This window comes from Rhamphochromis longiceps, linkage group LG9 (assembly GCF_057381845.1).
Source record: "Rhamphochromis longiceps isolate RC_006_pf linkage group LG9, R_longiceps_female_GT1.1, whole genome shotgun sequence".
In the NCBI taxonomy this organism is placed as follows: domain Eukaryota; kingdom Metazoa; phylum Chordata; class Actinopteri; order Cichliformes; family Cichlidae; genus Rhamphochromis; species Rhamphochromis longiceps.
In genome coordinates this window covers 34,400,788-34,407,567 of record NC_140565.1, presented here as the reverse complement: position 1 = coordinate 34,407,567, position 6,780 = coordinate 34,400,788, and positions in this window count along the sequence as shown.

Here is a 6,780-nt window from a genome sequence, read left to right as displayed (position 1 = left end):
GGGTTGGAGCTATTTGTTCTTTATTATTATTATTATTATTTTGAAATTAGTTAAAGTTTGTTGTTAGTTTACTTAAATTTTGGGGTTTATTTACAAGTTTATTTGTCAGTTAAAATTTTGTTTCAATGTTTTGTTTGTTTGGTGTTACCTTGTTAAATTAGTCAGTAAAAGCTGTAGGGCCATTTTGTTTCTATAAATAAAGAGACTGGTATAGGACCAGCATGCACTGGGGTGGGCCTAGTGGTTTTTTACCAGAGCAGGAGAAGCAGCAGGAAGTAACAAAAAATGGATCTTGTTATTGCTTGCCAAACTGGATAAATAAACCATAAAAACGCAACTTTCAAGTTTGGACAATGAACTTCTTTTGCCTGCGTACGAAATATTATCTCAGTGCAGCAGTGGCTTGTGAACTTTTAATTGTGGGATGTTTGGTTGGTCAAACAAAAGGAATTGCCACTACAACCTCGGGGGTATGACCGTTGTTGTAACGCTAACAAAGTGCCAACGTAATCAGTGTAAGCAAACTAGATGATTCCTAGAATTATATAATTATTAACGGTGAATTTATACATGGAAGACTCTGTACCAACCTTTACGATCCACTTGCAAGGTTAAGGATCCATGCAGAAACGAGACAAGAACGTATTTCTGCCTACTATGGAGGTCACGTGTTTCCGGTTACTGTGGAGGTCCCAATATGGTGCTCCCCAGTTGCTGCAGCCAGACCCTTCTCTGAGAAGGAGCAAATCCAGTCACTACTGTTGCTACCCGATTCATACTGGAAACCCGATCGGTACCCCGCATGCGCAAATCTTACGTCACTTCCTCTCTTTGCCAGCATTGCGACATTCTATGGTCGTGTCCAAATTCATGGGCTGCATCCTCCTGAGGACCCGGCCTTCGCGGTCTACGTGGGCCGGGTCCTCAGAAGGTCGGGTAGGCCGGAAGTAAACGGCCGTGAAATTGGACGGTCTAGCCTTCTAATTAGCGTCACCGCTGTCTCGGTGGAGTTTAATAAACTCAGCCGTCTGCTCCTTGCTATCTAAAATATTACAGGACACTGGAGGAAACTCTCGACCGTCTCACACTTCTGTTTAATCAGTTTTCTGTTTGACGTTTAGTCAGCTGTGTAAAAACCAAGGAGGAACCCACCCGGGGGATTAATAAAGTTTTATTTTATCTAATCTAATCTAATAACTTTAATCTCAGCAAAACCGATTTACTCACGAACAAACAAAACACTGAAAAAAGCCCAACAATAACATTTTTAGGTTGTCTAAGTGACTTATATATTACGTTTAACCCGAGCAGCGAAACTCCGCGGTGATCTGAAAATGATGTGCCGGGAGTTGTGCCGTTCTCGGCTGCATCAGTAACCCTCGAGCTCCCGGCGAGCTATCGAGCTGGTGGGTAACAGACGTCTCTGAAAACGTCGAAGCACTTTTGCAAATATGCGATATCTTGACAAACCGAGCTGATATTTGATGTTTACAAAACTACTTTCTCGCCTGAAAATATGTTAAAAGTTTATTTTCTGACCCAGAAAGATTAGTAGGAGTAATTTTAAAACTTAGTAGCGGCCGCCATTGTTGGAAACTGGAGTTCGGCTGGGCCGCGCTATGAATTCTGGGATATGGTAGGCCACGAAGGACACACCCGACCCATCCTTCAAATTTGGGGAAAAGGAGGACGCATTTGTCGGCTGCATTCGAAGGAGTCTACGAATTTGGACAGCCTTCGGCGCGTCGCTGTGATGTAATCGGTCTACAAATGCGGCCTCAGGAGGATGCAGCGCATGAATTTGGACATGACCAATATATTTGAATTACACGGTTAGTGCCCAGTTAGCTCCTTGCATCTCTCAACAGCTCTGCCTCCTTTTCGACTACCGGGACATTTAAACAATGGATAATCCGTATCTGCAACAAATTTTTGCTTTTCTCCTCAACAGAGAGCGTCCCCCGATTGAACAACAGCACCGTAAAATAAGAAGAATGGCGCCTAATTACAGAGTTAATAATACAGACTTTGTAATATGTCATGTGAAGATTCATCAGCCAGATGAAGTGTTTACTGACAATTGACAGTGATAGCGGACATCACCATCACTATTCCAATCAATCCTCCACACACTCGACTCTCACTAAATCAAATTTAACACACGTTTGTAATCACGCTAATTCAGTTTACAATAGGGTTCATTCGCTCAGTCAGCAGGTGGCAGTATCCTCGTACACTGGGGAGTAAACTGCCATTAAACCAACAGAAGAAGAAGAAGAAAACCCCTGCACATGCGTGGTACAGATCGGGTAGACCCGATTTGTACGGTTCGACAGTGAGGATCGGGGAGTCCTGATCCGTAACTATCTTTTTATCTTTCGTTTTGTCTACATTGTATTGAAATGTTTCATTATTGGAAACATTTTAAGAGATACTTATTATTCTTAACATCTTTTTTTTTTTTTCCTGCCTGTCCCGTTTGGCTCTTTTGCATCAGAATTGTTGTCTAAAGGCAAAGAAAGATGCCCAACGGATTTACTTTACCAAATTGACCATCCCAGCCTTGCCGTAATGGTCCATTTGATTCACCTTTTATTGTTTATTTTATTTTCACTTACTGAATACGGGACAGACTTGACTGGGGGAAAGAAGGGGAGAAAGAAAGAGGGAAAGAGAAACAGCTGAGAAGAGGGACGGGGGAGAAGGGCAAAAAACATAAACCAACAGAACAGGCAGAAAAAAAAGAAAAAGAAAAAAAATGCATATATCAATCACCTGGATCACCTGCTGAGAAAGAAAAAAGAAAACAAGCAGAAGAGAACAAGAGTAATAGAATAAACAACATCACAATGATATATGGGAATATGACAGTAAATACTAAATATTAAACATTATTGTGCAGCACGTAAGATCGACAGCGCACAGTGTGCTTTGAGGTAGGAGCCAAGAAGGGTGTAGTTTGTGTGTGTGATCACCCGTGTGTACACCTGTGAGCATGGACGCGCTTGTTTTTTTAAAAGGTTCCTTCATGTAATGATCTGCTAGAGGGTGTGGGGGGGCCACAGCCCCGTCCTCCAGGGCATGAAGCAGGTATGGAGGAGATCAAAACTCCAGACATCCAGAGGCCCCCAGAACACAAGAGGCCAAGGAAGACCAACAGAGGGGCAGCCGCGCCACTGTCCCAGAAAGAGCTGAGGAGAGTCCCAGATGAGGGCTCACTCAGCAGCCGTGGAGCAGAAGCCAGGGGGGGGGTTGCAGTGATGTGCCCGTGAGCTCCGCCGGCAGCCAGCCGTGCCTGAGTGACCGAGCCCCAGGCCGAGAGGCCGGGGGCACCCCACCTCCGAAGTGGCCCGAGCGAGCCCCAGGCTCCAGGCCCCGATAAGCGGCCGCCAAGGAGTGAGCCGGTGTGTACCTGGATGCCCATCCCCGGACACAAAGAACCACCAACGCACTGACGTCTGAGGGGGTCCGCCACTGGCAGGGGAAGTGGTGGTGGGGGGAGACAGGCCTCCAAACCTTGGAGGGCCTGAGATGTCCCCAGAGAGGTGGCGTCTGACACCCAACCTGACATATAGACACAGACATACAGGCACACACAGATACAAACATCCATTCCCACCCTCATGCTCTCATATGCACTTACTCCACACTCAACCAACGTGGAGACAGACATAAAGAGACGCTGTACACACGATCACACTCCCCAAGCGTACTCTACGAACCGGGTCTAGGTACCCTTGCCCCTGGAGGGGGGAACTGCACCCAGACCCAGGTGGTGTTACCCTTTTCCCTGCGGTGGGGGGAGGCAGACCGCCCCGACTCCGCAGCAGCAGGGAGGCCCCACACTCCAGACCGCAGTCGGACGGCCAACTCCTCCTCCTAGCCCCCCCGCTCCAGCAGGTCGCAGAGAACGGGGGTGAGAGAAGACTCCAAACCTCCCTCCACCCGCTCATTGTAGTGTTGATGCATGTGTGTTCTAAGGTGCATTTAAAACCCAGGAGGGCATGGAGCTACCTGCCAGAGAGCAGCAGGTAAGCGCATGGTCCCTCCTGCTAGCCCTCAATGTCTACGTGTATTTAAAATTGAGAGGTGGGCAACAACGCCAGGGGTGAGGTGTACACCCTGATGGTAATTTGGATTCCGTGTATCGTGCCCACCCCCAAGATCCTATATGTATGTGTAATGAGAGTGTGAGTAATGTGAATGTCTAAGTTGTGGGATAAAATTGAGGCAGAGGCAGCCAGAAGGGGACGGGGGGGGGGGGGGGGGGGGGGTAGCCTCCTCTGCACCCTGGTGACATACCCCTACTCCAAGGTCCTGCATGTGTGGGTGGTTGTGGTGGAGCGGGAAGAGGGAGGCAGCTGGAGATGGGGAGGGAAGGAAGGGAGGGGCAAGTGACCCCTCCCTGGGGCCAGCTCCCCCGCTGACCCCAGTAGGCACCCCCATGCTCCGCGGCCCGCCAGGGAAAGGGGGCCCAGGCCCATCCAGACCGGGACCCAGTGCAGCAGCGCCTCCCGGCCCCACAGAGCCCGGGACAGTCCACCCAACCCCACCACAGAGAAAACTGCACTCACCCCACCATCCACTCATCTTCCAGACTACATAAGACAATAAACGCCCAGGCTGAGATCTTCCTCAACCTCTCCTGTATCTCCCCCTCCTGCAGAGAGAGTTCCTGAAGAGAGGAAAGCTCCTGCAAGATGTGACAATCTCCCCAACCAGTTGAAGAGCCCCCCAGGTGGCTCGACGCACCGGCGGCACCCTGCGCCAGGACTGGGCCCCCATACACCCACCCGCCCACAACCCCGACAACATACCAACCAGGACCCAAGCCCCCGAGGCCCGGCCCGGGCCCCAGCCCAGAGACGGAGCGCCCCCAGAACCTCACGCCCATCCCGGACCCACCCAGGGGCAGCCAGGTCAGTAACCCACGTCCGTCAGCACAGACCCTCCCCAAGCCCCACTACACGCAGCCGCGAGGAAACAGTCACCTGAGAGCCAACAGAGCCCCTAACCGGACATGACCGCTACCCCGGGTTGAGCCCCCCACGGAAGATGCCTCCGGGGAACCCCCCGACACCCTAAGCCTGTCCCTACCCCCACACCAATCACAACAGTGAAGGCGGGACCAAACTATGACCCCCCACCCCCACTAGGTGATGGAGCTGATCAAAGGAGCCCAGAGCAATTGATCTGATGTGGTGGCAGAGGCTGTATCAAGACTAATGTAATCTAATAGATAATTTCTATATTGGTTAGAATTAAGATTGTTTTTATTTTTCCAGTTCATGAGGACTGTTTTCTTGGCTATGCATAGGGCAGTGAAAACCATATGGACTATATTCTTTTCTGAAGTGACATTATCTAAGCTGCCCAACAAACACACTAAGGGGGAAGTTGGAATGTTACATTTCAGACACTTCGATAAGTCTTCACATATCTCGCGCCAAAACTTCTGAACTGGTGGACAGAACCAAAGAGCGTGGATATAATTGTCCGGTGAATTGGTTTGGCAGTCTTCTTAGTATTCTTAACATCTTAACAGATACTCTGACCCGCAACTATCGTAAAACGCTTCGACTGGACGTAGACACCTTTCGCGCATGCGGAGTACCGATCGGGTTTCCGGTACGGATCGGGTAGTGACAGTGACAACTACTGTACAGACTGTCTTCAACAACCACTAGGTGCATTATCGCCACCAACAGGTGGTGGTTAAAGTTTGAGCTCTCTGGGGTTTTGAATCGGTTTCAGATATCTGAGCTTTTGTGCTTCTTTCTTTAATCTAGTGTGTCTTCATGTGAGTGTCTCCTCTCCTCCAGTTTCTCCTGCATTGCTTTGAATCCTGAAAAACCATCTTCCTCCCCTTGCTGTTGACCTGCTTAAGCCTTCTTGCAAAATTATTCAATTTCCACCAAAATGAGCTGGTATCTAGGACAACATCTTCATTCACTTTCATAGCCTATACCTGTGACAGCTGCAGACTCCACCACCCCACAGCTCTGAACTGGATACATGCACATACATAGATAACTGGAGTTTGGGTTCAGATTTGTTGTCTCAGGATGATCCAGACTTGAGGTCCACACAGCTCTCTGAGGACTTGGTAGAAAACTGTGGCAGCATTCGTGTGATTGTTTGCTCCCTTAGCTCACGGTAAGAAGAAGACAGCTTCAACCGTCTGTGTGTTGACAAACTGGAACACACCTTCACCGCTTTTTCTTGCTAGTAACGGTGTTGTAATGGCAGAAAAAGCAATTAGTTAAGTTACTAGTCACTGAAAACAAGTACTGGTGTTAGTACCACTGTTTATTTTAATGCCATTATTCCCATCACTGCTCATGACCATAAATACATGTTGCAATTTTGGAGTCTATTAAAGCTGTAAGAGGGCAAGAGATAGGGTACACCCTGGTCAGATCCCCAGACTGAAAAGAAGAGGATCTTCAGGCCTGGAAATGGCTTGAGAAGGAAAATTTGTTTTTGCTTTTTGAAATAAAAATGTCTTTAGCTGCTTTTTGAAGGTCTTCAGATACTGTAGAAATAGAGGAAGGGCATTCCACAGTCTCTGTGCAACAGATTGGAAAGATTGGTCCCTTTGAGTTCTGACACAAGTGTGGGGGACCACTAAAAGGTTTTGATTCCATGACCTCAGGTTATGAGAAGAGTTGTGTATACAAATCAAATCAGCAATAAAGGGCTCTAAAGTTTAAAACTAGAATTTTAAAATGAAGCCAGTGTAGTGACTTTAAAACGGGAGTTATATGGGCTCCAATTGTC